At 36.7% G+C, this 16,228-nt stretch overlaps 1 long non-coding RNA gene across 1 annotated transcript in view; it reads right to left on the bottom strand.

Moving 5' to 3' along the window:
* Window positions 1–15,944, bottom strand: part of LOC122808076 — a 45,672-nt gene extending 29,728 nt beyond the window's left edge. The window contains exon 1 of the long non-coding RNA XR_006365782.1: window positions 15,895–15,944. This is a non-coding gene — a long non-coding RNA (uncharacterized LOC122808076). The remainder of the gene's footprint in view (window positions 1–15,894) is intronic.
* Between the last annotated feature and the right edge of the window lie 284 nt (window positions 15,945–16,228).

Genomic DNA, 16,228 nt, shown 5'->3' with positions numbered 1-16,228 from the left:
CTTTCACAGGCCATACGTTGTAATTCACATTTGTGGACAAACATGCTTATGAGTTGTACATGTTTTGTCATTTGTCCTGATGTCTTTCTTCTCACCTGTCCACCTAGTATCACTAGTTCTGTACATTTCATTAGGACGGGTTACCTTCATACCTCTCACCTGTACACATTATGGGTATACGCCCTGGGGTTTGACCTATGATTCTGTTACATTTGTCATGATAATGTGCCTTTCTGATAGATTGCTGGCAAGCCATGATGGACTGTGCAGTTAGGTAATCATGACTGACATTTCTATTTCATGATTACTAACTCTCATAACATTCATATTCCCGTCTATGCAATTATTCTATCAACGGTCTGATTTTGTCTGAGGTATATTTAATATAGTCCCTATTTGTCTGTCGTGTACTATGTCTTAGTCCAGCTGTCTTATTCTGACATTCTGGCAGGTATGGTTACCATCTTGGTCGTATGCGTGTCCATCCATGATAATCGCCTACATGACACTGATATAGGTCCCTACATCTTCCCCCAATGGTTTATACAATATCCAGTGGGTGGGTTGCACCTTTTTGGTGAATATAGGCATGTGCTATACCAACATAGGTATATTGATCACTCCCATGGGGCGTACCTAATAGATCTGTGCCAACCAGCACCTTGGCCCAATTCTGCATACCCATGATTCCCATACCTGACACACCTCCACAGTACCCATTAGACATATTTAATGTGAGTGATAATAAAGTGTGAGGATACTTCCGAGCGCTCCCCACTCTGCGGATATCAGCTCATATGTCATACATTCAATCGACCCATGTGTTATTACCCTTGCACCTGCTATTGTTGCATGTACAGCTATATCGTAGTTGCAGGTGTGACTTCTTTTGCATCAATGATGGTCCGCACTTCGTACGGATCAATTTTTGGGGTCCTGCAAAGGACACCTATATTCATGTTTAATGTGTAGAACTTGCAGGCCCTGTCACACTGGTACTTTCTGGGAAATGGTTTGGAAACCATCGGTGTATTCTCCTTTCATTCATGTCTGTCTGTCTATCCATATTAGTTCACTATTTATGTACATGTGTTATATGTACAGGGACATATGTTTGTTGTGTATATATCTATCTATTCATGTATCGTGTGTGTATAGATATATATATCTGTACATATATACATATGTCTGTACATTCCTCATCTCGTAATTTGCTTTGGATTATGTCTGTGGATATATGTGTATATATATCTCCATATCATACCTTTCAACTGTACAGATTTCCGCTGCATGTACAGCTGTTTGCCTCTTATCTTTGCTCCATTTTTCATAACCTTGTGTCTATCTGGCAAGTTAGTGGCATATCATTAAAGACTGATGTTGGTAAATAATGACAAACATTTCAGGTTACAACTTCATACCCTTCAGAGAATCCATGCTAGTGACACACCTGTTATTCTATCCACTTTCTATGTTTGTTAGGCAATATCTGGGGATAGTCCCTATTTGTGGTCCGTTTTGCAAGTTAGTGGCATATCATTAAAGACTGACATCGGTAAATAATGACATTTCAGGTTACGACTTCATACCCTTCAGAGAAGCCATGCTAGTGACACACCTGTTATTCTATCCACTTTCTATGTTTGTTAGGGCAATATCTGGGGATTGTCCCTATTTGTACCAGTTGTTATCATGGCTTTGTCCGGTTTCGTACTTTACGGGTTTAACAGGTATGAGCCATGTACATGGAACGTGGGGAAAACACCATTCATTTTCTATTCTGTGAGCGGATTACACATGCGCAGGCGCACTTGCATATCCTTACTGTGGGTTACATATGTTTCATAGATAATTGTGCTTCCATGAACTTTCATAATTCTGACCGTAACAGTTACATATCTGTATTCCAGTTTACGGACTACTGCGAAACACACGTTCACCTTTACATATTTAAATGTGTGTACTGCACTAATGCTTTAATTACACTTTCAAGTTATATGTGCAGTGGTCCTAGGTCAACCGGGACTGCATTCACGTTGGCCGGATACCGGAACCACTATTCTATTGGTGTTCACCCTCATTGATATGCATACCCATAGTACTTAGCTACATCAACATACGCCTCACCGCTTCACCTACGACACAGGCATCCAGACTCCTGCTGGGAAAAAGGAGGTACTACATATTACACATTCCCTATTGCCTACTGCTGTGGACTCCGGCTGCATTGTTAATCACTCCAAGGGCATGCAGAAAACCAAGGCATATAGTCCAGCCACATACAGGTCTTTGATTGTCAGGGTGTTCATGTAGTGATCTGGGTTTAGGCTTGTCCATCTGGTGAATGGAACTTCCCTGGCCGAGGCCAAATGTCAAACGAAGCATATGGACAGGGCTTATCTCCCTATTTTGAAGTTTTACCTGTGTTTATAGACACAGGTGTTTGTGCACCTGTCAGCAGCTAATTCTGTTGGCATTACATATTATGGGTGGGTTTGTTACAGTCCATACTCCCCGGTGAGGGGTGTTCCCATTCACATTTGACTATTACCTGTATACAGTCATACAGGGATTGTTATTTTTGGACATGAAGTGACTACAGGTATACGGTTGTACATTACACAAGTGTGAAGGGCTGTTCCTGTAAATATGTACAGACCATTCCTCTTAGAGCACCAAACCTGTGCAAAACCTACACGATGGGGGGACAATTAGGGACACATTTTAACGATTGCTCTTACAAGCTTACAACGTTGATAGAATGCTAGGTCTTGCATTAGCATGACTTTTCTGCAGGTTGTGGAGTCTTATACTCAGGATATTTCTCATTATTTAGTGACGTCAATCCTCAGCTATTTACCACACTGGTGCAGATTGTCGGAGGCACACACCAACACTATGGGGTGAACCTGTGGTCATTCTTAGGGTTGCCACCTTTTCGACTGCCCAAAGTGGGACATGTTCTGTAGAGATGTCAGATTTTCCAGGACAAAACATACCTACAGCCGTGCATAGTACTGAACTTTAACCTTTCTGTACATATAATAGCTTATTCTAGTAACATTTGAATTGCTTATGCTACTTCACATAACATATTGAGGATTCATATATGAAATAACCGTTTTATGTGACTGTTAAAGTAAATTTGGGAATAAACTCTCAGGACATTTGCTATGTCTTGATTTTTTTCACAGGACACAACTGCCTACAGAGGGATTGTTACTCGCAAAGTGGGACAGGTGGTGACCCTAGTCATTCTGCGAATATCCGGACAGTTGAGTGGTATGGCACGGACCTCTGTAATACGCTGTTGTGTTCTGGCATGGCAGTAGCTCAGCATTACAAACTGCAGTCGGAACGTGCTGACAGACAGTTGGGTTTCAGACTTCATACTCCAGACATTAATGCCAATGTGCAAACTGTTATTCTATCAAATTCTATGTTTCTAAGAGATATGTTTACAGATTGTCCCTGATTTTGGACCTTTGTCTCACTTATATTCATGGTTCTGTCCAGATATCTTGCTCACACAGGTTGACAGGTATGGTCAGTCACGACTGCACACAGTCAGTGTCCCTCACACTTGATCAGGGTTGACCTGTTTACGTAGTGTCTTCCTCACCCTCATGCCATTTTCCACTTTGCAAATGTGTGCATTATATTCTCCCTCCTATTCGTGTCTGGACACGTGCATCACGGGAAGGTATTTTATCCTGGGTGGTAGGTTATGCATGCCCACTTAGGGCTGGACAGTGTCATGGACCTCCACTGCACGTTCTGACTTGTGTCCAGATATCTACTGGATTGGACATCATGTCGTCATAACCATTCTACTATTTACACAGGTTGGTCATCCCATGAGGGATATCCCAAAAATTGGTCAAAATAAAGTTAGATAATTAAGATTTTTGTGGCAGCACGAAAACGTGCAGGGGGTTTTACCTGCAGGGGATACATGGTTTGCAATCCTGACACTGCCTAGGGTGACAATACCTACTACATATGTGTAGGGGTCACTGTGTGTAGCTGTTTCTGCAACAAACCAGTGGACCAAGTACGGCTGGATTTGGTGGATGTTCTGGTATGGTGGCAGGTTGTGTGTTGTGGAGGGTATGCTGGGTTGGCTATTATGCATCCAGGTGTGTTGCGTTTGTTATGGCCAGTTCCATCTGGGCTCATCTGTGGGTATGTGATGGTGTTGTATGTATACATTTGTCTTGCATATTTCCATATTCATATGTTTATGGGATTGTGTTGTACACTATGGCCTGTCTGCTTGTCTTGCAGCTGTTTCTACATGAGGTTGTGTTTCTTTCCACTTCACCCGCTGCCCCCTCATACACCTCCGGTTCACCTTTTCTGCATACGACACAAGTATCGCCTTTGAGGAATTTACCATTAAACACACACCCCTCACACGCAAATTACTCACACCCCATAGAGCACTACTTTGGTTGTTGGCCCATGACACGGCCAGAGTTACACATTGACTACCCTACATGTGTCAGGTACCTTTATGGTTGTGTGGACTACCCTGCTCTGTTTGATGTCCACATGTTATACCTCACGCACATAGCTACACACCCTTACTTCACTTTCATTACTTGGTTGGTGTATCCGGGTACTACCTGTTCGACTGTGTCACATACACATTCAGATTATACAGCTGCCTTCTGGATTTTGCCAGCCTGTTCTACTCATTGGTAGGATGGCACCTTTTCCTATGTCCAAGCTATTCCTTACAGATGTCCGACTGTTGTGGACATTGCCTCCCCACAATCAAAGGTTGTGTTTCCACCTTTTCAGTTGTCCACAGTGTGACATAGGGTTACCACCTGTCCCACTTTGCTAGGGACAGTCCCTCTTTGGGCAGTTGTGTCCTGACATGTAATTGTCAACATGGCAAATGTCCTGGGATTTTAGGACAAACATATTTCTTATATTTTATGTGATAGTTGCATTAAACAGTTAATTCTGTATCTAAAATACCTGACTGCTATGAGAAACAGACTAAGCAAATAAAATGCTACGGGAATACACTTTTCTGTAGGCAAAACAGTTATGTTCTGTCCTTTGTACTGGCTGTGGGTATGTGTTGGCCTGTACAGTCTGATGTCTGTACCAAACATGTCCCACTTTGGCCATTTGTAAGGGTGGCAACCCTACTGTGACAGTTGCGGTGAACACAGCATATTTTACAGGCCAACACATACCCACGGTCAGTTCGGCAGATAGAACTTACAATTCTTGCCTATATCTAAGCTTATTCTTGTAGCATTTCGGTATCTTATTCTGTTTGTTATGACATTTCTGTATTATACGTCCACTGAAATATGTTTAATGCAACTATTGCATGACGTCTACAGAGGAATTATGTCCTATATTCTCTGGACATTTGCCAGTTTTACATGTTTGTGTCAGGACACATCTGCCCACAGAGGGACCGTCGCTCACAAAGTGGGACAGGTGGTAATCTTGGTCGACGGTACGGATCATACTGTTCCTTTCGGCCTACATGTGTCCGTGTTGTTATGGCTCGTTTATATGCTCCTTCTGTTTCGTTTACATGCGTATGCTATTTCCTATCACATTTGGTATGTGCAATATGGACATACCTTTTGTATGTGACTATTACATGGCTTGTGGGATATGATTCAGACATATGGTCACTACCTATATCTACATTTCACCTTGTGTATTTTGTTATGGACACATCTGCACAGCTATGTTCCCTCCCTCAAATTATGGGTCGGCTGGTGACCTTCTCCGTTGGACTGGACGTACCTACTGGCGGCGCGCTAACATCTGATACGTTTCACTTCCACATGGTATAGCTATCTACACTACATTGGACTACAGGCACATGGTTTTCTTGTCATTTGTTCATGGATAGGGACCCGTTATTCCCTACCGTGCATTTGTGTTTGAGTCTTCATTTTCTGTTCGCAGGTACTCTGCTTTGCATACGTTTCAGTCTCCACAGACACTGATAGGTACGATTACTATTGCTGGTGGAATATAATATTCAGCAGTTTAGGTTGCTCCTCGGAAGCTGACATTGACATGCCTCCCTGCACAACTTCGATACGCCCCTTGCACTCGTGCACGTTTCCTATGCACGTGGCTATGGCAGCTGCATGCTTTCATTAATATGCATATGGCGCGACTACTCCACATCTACGCCTCACGGCCGGCGCAAGCCTTACGCCGGCCTTGCGCCGAGCTTCATGAATCCGGGGTTATATCTTTTTATGAATAATTAAGTGTATAAATATCATGTGGTGGGAGAAAAACGTTCTGTCAGCAGAAAAGGGATATGGGGATAATGTCTTTTAAAGGCTCAAATGTATCCCTGCAGCAGGAGACACTGACTTATTACAGGGAAGACAAGAGGACAGTAGCTGCACAACATGATGGTTGCAGTAAGTCAGTGAGTTAGAACTGCAAAGGTCATTTTCATTTCTCAGGACATTATGTGGAAGAGCAGAGACAGCAGGGAGATTTTTCAGATTGCTACTAAACAAGCCAATGAAAACACCAACAGCTATATAAACAGAGATATCAGCTTACATTTCTTTAGAGATGAAGACACAAGACAAAGGCAGAAAGAGAGAATGACGGAAGCAGAATAGAGAGAGAGAGACAAAGAAAAGCAAGACTGATGCAGAATTTATAAAACAGTTCACGAGTATAAATTTCAGAACACAAAGATCCATTTTTAGAAAATGATAAACAACCATGAGAACATTAGGAAATGAAGTCAGAAGAAGAAGAAGTCTCAGGCAATTATAGAAAGTGCTTCTTTACAGAGAGGACGGAGATGCATTTAGAAGTCTATTAGAATGAGTAGCAAAAGCAACAATATAATGGTGCTACAATACATGCAGAAGCTGTGAAAGAATGTACCAGCTATGGAAAAAGTAATGGTTTGCTATAACAAAATAAAATTGGTTAGTTTTTGTGTGTCATTAAGTTTTTAATCAGTTAGTAGTTTTGTTCTGTGTTCTTTATATTATATAGTAACTGCAAGATGCACCTAGAGTGCTCAAAGTAGTACACTTAAAAAAATTCACATTTAGTAAGCTAGGAAATGAAACGGAAAGATCCATAATCAAAATAGACTTGATAAACAAATCATTTCTCCAGAGCAATCTGGGTTCACAACACAAAGACGACCAGCAATAAAACTCTAACATTGGATGCATTAATGTGTTTTGCAAATCAGAGGAATATTAATATCTATGCAATGGTAGTAGATGCCCAAAAGGCATTTGACAGGGTCAAACTAAATTTTTACTTCAAACATTACCTTATTTTGACATACCTATCAATTTAATTCAGATCATCCAAATTCTCTATAGTAATCCATACACATCCCTATATATAAATAAAACATGGTCAAATAGAATTATGATAAAATACAGAACAAGACAAGGATCTCCGCTATTCCCTTTCTATTCAACATATACCTAGAACCCCTGTTTCTTTATATTAAACAAAACACATACCATAACCCCCCCTCAACACGCTGCAAAGTATACCTCACCGCCTTCACAGATGATCTGAACATATACTTCACCACACCAAACTCAAACATAACCAAAATAATAACTGCAACTGAACAATTTTCAATCATGTCTAACTACAAATTAAACCTCAATAAAACTAATATCTTCCCCTTAAGGCCACCCAAACTTATCTCATTAATACCGCTAATATATACAATAAAAATTAAAGAAGAAACTAAATATCTGGGAATTACTTTCTTCCAGAGCAACAAGGAATTCTACCAGCATAACATAACTCTTAAATGGCAAAGCATAATACAAGACTATAAAAGGTAGAATAACCTTAAGCTACCATTTCTGGCCAAAGTATCAATAATAAAAATAAACATTTTACCTAGACTAACATATATATATATTCATGACATCACAGATAACTACACATAATACATTTTTCAAACATATTCATACCTTCCTAGCAAAATTCATATGGGAACACAAAAAAAAACAGAAACTCATATCAAAAACTAGCACTTCCCAAAAGCAAAGGGGGTCTGAGCCTGCCAGATTTTAAAACTTATTACTCTATTATCAACACTAACTGAATATTGAGAATAGCAGAACATAACCTGACAATGAAAACTTGGTCACCTCCTTGGGTGACAATATTCTATAGGCACATTAAAGCGCTAAGCACCAATCCCAAAGTGCTTCCCTTTTTAAACAAAAAAGATTTACAAACCTATAACATTATATATCCCTTAAAACATTCTATAAATATAACACAAAAACTCTTTCATTCCTTAAACCCTGGGCAAGCTATGATAGCACTACAACCCCTCCATAAAACTCCAAATCTAAAAATAAATAACAAGATGTCATACCTTGATTCTTTTCCTCGATTAAAGGACAAAATAATCCAAGATATCTACTCGTATCTTAACTGTACAATCCAAGAAATGAGAAGTAACCTAAATCTACCCAAATCATACATAATAATACTAAGACAAATCAAAGAGTTGTGTTCCAGCTACCTCCAAAACTTTACTATACTTAATAGTGACATGGAAAACTGTACTCTGCTTTGGAAGACTATTCTTACAACAAGGAAAACAATATCTAACTCATAAAATGATAGATGAAATCAAATTTCAGAAGGACCTCCTTCTCTCTAACTACTGGAGAAAATTAAAACCATCCATAGACGACCAACAAATAAGTCATGCAGTAAATCTAACACTGAAAAGTATACCCCTTAAAAACTGTCATACATGCAGCTTATGATAAATAATAATGCATATTTCACACCCACAATACTCCACACATTCAATGCATCCAAAGCACCATGCTGCCCACACTGTAAGGACCAGGTAGCAGACCTAATGCACATATTTTGGAGTTGCAAAGGTGTGTACAAACTCTAGAATTCCCTCAAGATACAACTGCAAAAAATGGGATATCAAATAACAATACTAACATGGGAATTTACCCTTCTACATATTCGCCCATCTAACATATCAGGAAAACAAGCCAATATACTTATAATAATTTTCTTACAAATATATCTTGGGAGGGATTAAAAAAATTTTTTGGAAACAGGAAGAACATTCAATTTTAAAGAGGAAGTCAGTGCCATTGCTGTGGTATACTCGGGTTGTGGAACCTCTTAGTTGTTAGTTACAAGTTTGTGTTTTTACGTACTTGGTGTCAGTATGGAGGACGAGGTGGTTCCAGTGGACACGGGGATTATATTACAGCAAATCAATGCACAGTTGAAGGAACATTCAGTTTTGATTCAAAAACTGTTAAGTACAAACAGCCATGATAACAATTCTACTGTGAATGATACCCTTGGACTGCCTTTAACACAGGCTACGCCGCAATCTCCCACTACAACTAAACAAGGTACTTTAAAGTTGAATTTTAATGAGGAGAATGTTAACAACACAAATAATACGAATTTTAATGTTTGGCGAGATAATTGCTTCTCGTTTAATATGGTACAACATGATAACCAATTGCCACCAAAGAGACAGCATGATGCAATGTGTGATATGCTAAAAACTTTTGAAATGAAGCTGTTTAAATATAAACGTTTACAGCTTGAAAACAGTTACCTGCAGAAAAATATAGACCTCCATATGGTTCCCAAAGGATTAAGGCTTTGGAAGTACCCGCACGGTAGTGAGAACAATGAAAACATGTTGGAAGAACTGCATGATTTATTTAACAATACTGGTGTGCGTATGATGGAAATTATGATTAAATACAATAATTCTAGAATTGACAATATGTTAAAAGAACTCGATGTACTCAATCAAAATATTAGTCAAGACTCTAGCTTTGACAAACATTACACCAAATACACTACGATTATTAAGGACATTGATTATAACTGTGGAATTCTACACAATAAGAAAAGTAATAAAATAATAAGAGACATTAAAAGATATGAGGCTGGTGAAATTTACCCTAAGTCCAAACATAAGCACAATAACCATGGTGATGAGATACGCATGGAACGTAACCGACAAAGACAGGAAGTGTATGACATCACTTCCGACAATGAGGAACAGCAACAGCAAGGTTCCAACGAACAGAACTACGCAGAAGTTGTGAGACGATCAGAAAGGCTCTACAATCGGGGAAAACACAATGGAGAGGATGATTATAGAGATACAGGGGCGAAACCGAAAAGAGGTTTTTTAGCGGCAAGCAATGCGAAAGCAGGTTGGAAGAGTCGGAAATAAGGGCACCATCCACACATGGAATCGACATCAGCATGGATTATAATATGGACATAGACTACCCTATTGCTGTACCAACTGTGGACTTATACCAACCTACAACTATATTAGAAATGTCGCAGCTCCAATATGGTATGTGTGAACAAAGTTTGGGACATAATGATGTTTATGATGTTTTTAATGTTATACAACCTCGCATGCAGCGAGCACCAATTAGTTGTAATATGGGGGAATACAGTCATACTTATGGGGATAATGCTAGTTATGATCATTTAGTGTATAAGATAGGTGACATGGTAACTAGTCCACATGAGCGGACTATATATGACTGTATTCAGTGTGGTATGGAAACAAATGACAACTATTGCACTATTAAGGATTATGATGTTGTTAAGCATAATGGTGGCTTTTCCGCCCAGTTAACAGCTGAAGAATTAAATATTACAAATTGTCAGGGAGATATAGATTTAGAGTTAAATAAGTCAGCACAAGAGGATCAAGCATTATTAGACTTGACTATTTATGAATACCCTGACATTATTGGCTCTTCCAACATGCTGAGTTGCTACACTGACAACACAGGTAATGACATGACGAATAATGGTATGAAAGAGAACAGCACTGATTTTTTAGGTGATGAATTTCACAATCCTATTAATTTCCATATTGACCTTAATATCGAAAGGTATTTGAATAAAGAAGACACATGTGCATTGGATGATAACTTAGAATTATTTGTTAAAGAACCTTTAAGTAACCCTAACATTATTATCAATACTTATGGGGACTATAAAATATTTAATTATTCTAAATATGCATTTAACAGTAAACATGCGAACTTGTTTTCATTGGGACACAATTTTGTACCCTGTCGTAAGGGGAAATTAGTGAATTCTATTGTCAATTTGAAATTATTCAGTAGAAAACTAAACTTGAAATTATTCTTTCAGGGAAATGTACAGGACAACAGGAGAAACCATATAGCGAGTGATTTGTGTAAACCTAGTATTTTCAATCCCCCTATGAATGACAAAATAATTATTTTTGAAAAACAGGCCGAAATGGACATTAGGGATTTTTTTAAACATTATAATACTCCTATACACAGTAACATGACAGAAAGTGATGAGGAAATATTTAAAGAAATATTAAATATTAAAGATATTAGAATAATGAGGCCTGATAAAGGCAGTGGAGTTGTCATAACTGACACAGGGGATTATGTCACATATATGACTACCATGTTGTTAGGTCAATCTTACTCTGAAATAAGTTTAAATGAAATCAACATTGCTCATCAAAGGATAGATAACAGATTAGAAGATATGTTAATGCAAGGTGAATTGACAGAGGATGAACACAAATATCTATCTAATGACTTTCCGGTCATTAGTGGAATATTTGGAATTCCAAAAATCCACAAGGGTCTGAATAACCTACAGTTCAGGCCTATTGTGGATGGGAAGAGGAACAAAACATGTTTCATCAGTCAATATCTTGATAACCATTTTAAGTTAAGTATGTCTAAATTTCCATACATCACCAAGGACTCATGGGATTTCCTTAACATGATGAATAAGGTTAAAATGAAGGATGGAAACATTATGGTTACTATAGATGTTTGTAATCTTTTTACATCAATACCCCATGATATAGGGTTGATTTGGTTAGAAGAACAGCTTTTTGAATCAAAGACATTTGACCAAACTAAGATCAATACCCTGATTAGCCTTATGGAAATAGTACTACATAACAACTTTTTGTACTATGAAGGACATTACTACAAACAAATTGATGGTGTTGCAATGGGGGCAGCATGCGCCCCCATGTATGCTAATTTAATAATGACATATTGGGAGTACAATTATATTTTCAATAGTCCATTCAAACAATATTTTAAAACATACACTAGATATTTAGACGATATCTTTATAGTATGGGATGCAGATGAGGTATCTTTAAATATTTTTCTTGAATATATAAATCAAAATGTGCGATTCTTAAAGTTTACACATCATATTGGCTATGAAAGTATATCCTATTTGGATGTGGAGTTAACCTTTGATAAACATAGGGAATATTTAAAATCCAACATACATAGAAAATCAACATTTTCCAATTCCTACCTTCACTATGACAGCTGGCACCCTGACCATCAAAAGAAGGGTGTTGTTAAGGGCCAGATGGTCAGGGCAGCCAGAATGATTAGTGAGGAGACTGAATTGTATGATGAATTGGAATTCATGCAAAGTATGTTTATAAGCAGGGGATACCCAGAAATCCTATGTGAAACTATCAAACAAGAAGTGAAAAATAAGAGACAGGTAGGAATATATCAAGCCATTTTAAATCATGGATATGATCAGAATGTAAACAAGATTTTGTATGAAAATAAGGATCAGATGCCTTTATACATTTCAGTATACGATGATTGTACACCAATAATAAGGAATATTATTAATAGGAATTGGAACTTGTATATTGATGAACATATGATGGCATCAATATTTAAAGGACCGGTTAAATTTGTGTATAAAAAGGACACGTCCTTCAAAGAGTTTTTTGAGCATAATATTGAAATACGACAGTATAATAACAATAGACCAATTGGGAATTATAGATGTGGAAGATGTACAACATGTAAGTACATACAAGACACACAGGATAAAATTAAAATCAATTACATTAATATTAAGATCAAAGGACATTTTAATTGTCATACATCTAATGTAATCTATGTAGCATTATGTCAACAGTGTAGAGCCTTTTATATAGGCAAAACGAGTAGGAAATTCAGGAGTAGAATAAAAGAACATATACTGGATATAAAACACATGAAAACCACCAATGCCCTGGTTAGGCATATCCAATTACATACTGATCATAACTTTAAATTCTGTATAATTGAACATTTATTGAGTGATGTACAAGGAAGAATTACTAAATATGACCTTGACATACAGGAGTTAAAGTGGCAGATTCTGCTGAATGCCCATAATTGGCCTGGTCTCAATGAATATTGTACAATCAAACCTATCCTTATGAAAAATTACATTAAGGGTAGATGTTAAATTAGTTCATTAGTAGATTATTTGTTTAAATGTCATCTAGTCCAGGTAAATACATATATAATTAATATTTTAAATATTTTTATAGATAAATAGTTCAATATAACATAAGGTAGTAAGTAATTAAGTTATTACACACTAGTATATAATATGGTTTTTTGTGCCTTTTGTGCTTATTGTACGAATTGTATAGTTATTATTATAATAATATTCCTTCAAAGCCATTCATGGTTATATGTCATTAGTATTAAAATATTGGGTAGGAATAATGATATGTATACATACATTCTTTGGATAGCATATGGGGGTATCTAAATGTATTTATGAAGATTTAATATAAATATACATTTTCACAGTTATAGCATCAATATTGTATTATGTTTGAGCATTGCAATTTTAATGAAATATGAATTATTGCAATATTAACATATGCATTTATTTTATTTTATTTTAATCATTTCAGTTTTTAATTCATTATGTTTGTTTATTGATATATGCATTTGTAAATTGTATACATTGGGTTATATATATATATATGAATTTATAGTTATTTCCATCAATTATAGCTCAATTGTGTTAGTACCAATGTTCATATCAATTAGGTAGTTTAATTAATCAATTAGTTTCTTGTGTATATATTGGGGAGGTAACCAATGATTAGATTATTCTGAAGAAGTTCGTCTTGGCGGACGAAACCCGGGTAAACCTGTTGAATTACTTCCTTGGCGTCTTTTTGGCTGTTTTTGTGTGTCTGTTTCAAGAATAAATTCCATTATTGCTGTGGAGCTATTTGGTACATCTTTCAGCGTGGATTTTTTGGAAACAGGAAGAACATTCAATTTTAAAGAGGAAGTCAGTGCCATTGCTGTGGTATACTCGGGTTGTGGAACCTCTTAGTTGTTAGTTACAAAATAATCCAAGATATCTACTCGTATCTTAACTGTACAATCCAAGAAATGAGAAGTAACCTAAATCTACCCAAATCATACATAATAATACTAAGACAAATCAAAGAGTTGTGTTCCAGCTACCTCCAAAACTTTACTATACTTAATAGTGACATGGAAAACTGTACTCTGCTTTGGAAGACTATTCTTACAACAAGGAAAACAATATCTAACTCATAAAATGATAGATGAAATCAAATTTCAGAAGGACCTACTTTTGTCTAACTACTGGAGAAAATTAAAACCATCCATAGATGACCAGCAAATAAGTCATGCAGTAAATCTAACACTGAAAAGTATACCCCTTAAAAAATGTCATACATGCAGCTTATGATATATAATAATGCATATTTCACACCCACAATACTCCACACATTCAATGCATCCAAAGCACCATACTGCCCACACTGTAAGGACCAGGTAGCAGACCTAATGCACATATTTTGGAGTTGCAAAGGTGTGTACAAACTCTAGAATTCCCTCAAGATACAACTGCAAAAAATGGGATATCAAATAACAATACTAACATGGGAATTTACCCTTCTACATATTCACCCATCTAACATATCAGGAAAACAAGCCAATATACTTATAATAATTTTCTTACAAATATATCTTGGGAGGGATTAAAAAAATAGCTATAAAACATCTTTTAGCCCACAAAATAGTAATGGATAAAAGAAACAAAAATATGAAAGCCCCAGAAATTTGGGAACAAACCTTTAACATCATATTAGCATGACACATCATACATGCTACATAGTAACAAGGTACAAAGGAACCTAGAAATATACACACGATCACACAGTCAAACTATGGACTTGAAATCCTTATTGTATGTGCTGTTTTTACAACAACAGAATTGAATGAGAAAGCATATTTGTATATAGTGTAAACAGATATGTTTTATGACCTACATGACTATATTGAATACAATGTATAATATTCACCGATGATCATGCTGTAAGAATGGAAATTATTGTGATTTATACAAATGAAAAAATTAAAATTAAAATTATTGAAAAAAAAAAAGATAGACATGATAAACAAATATGTTTGCATTTGTATCATAGGAATAAAATTAAAAAAAGCCCTTCTTTATGATTGCAAACTCTTAATGATAAAAGTAAGAGAAATTAAATATAAAGTGAGCATTGCTCAAATATCACACTAAGCAGCATACATTTTAACTGGGTGAATCAGAGAGAGAGAGAGAGAGATTTAGTGGCATACCTCTCAACCTCTTAGAGCAAGAAATCTGGACAAAGCCATAAATTATGGGGGAACAAAGGCCCAAAAATAGGGACAATTTTTAAATATTGCTCTTACAAACTTAGTTGATAAAATAACAGAGTTTGCGTTAGTATGTATTTTCCAAAGGGTAGGAAGTCTGAAATGCAAATGTCTGTAATTTTTTTTTCCGACTCTATCTTTAATAATTTGCCAATGATTTGCCACAAAAACACAATTTTATGAAAAATGGACCAACAATGTGTTCAGTTGAGAGGTATGGACTGAGTGCGTAATTCATGATGAAAAACGTGGCAGTAAAGGAAAGGGTAATTCAACATGAAAACTGCAACTTTATAATGCCATATCAGTTTGATAATCTGTATATTTACTGTACCTCAGGTCCTGCAATAGTAGTGCTAGGAGCATTCCTATCACGCATTTCTGTAAATTGAAAGAAAACAAGAGTCCTTATATGTGATAGCAGCAATCTACAGATTAACAACATATTTACTACATATGGTTTAATTAGTAGTGCACACTCAGTATTCACAATATCTGGGCTAATGCATGCATGCCTAAATTATTACTCATTTCTTAAGCATCTCACATTGTTAGAACACATGCTGTCTCACATGCAGGTATAAAAATTATAAAGTACATACGAATCTGACAAATCATTCACAGCATTGTTGCAAAGTTAGTTGATTTACTCGTCACCCCCCAATTGT

Source organism: Protopterus annectens, chromosome 8.part0 (assembly GCF_019279795.1).
Source record: "Protopterus annectens isolate FY-2018-M chromosome 8.part0, PAN1.0, whole genome shotgun sequence".
NCBI lineage: Eukaryota > Metazoa > Chordata > Ceratodontiformes > Protopteridae > Protopterus > Protopterus annectens.
This window is presented reverse-complemented; position numbering and strand designations above follow the sequence as displayed.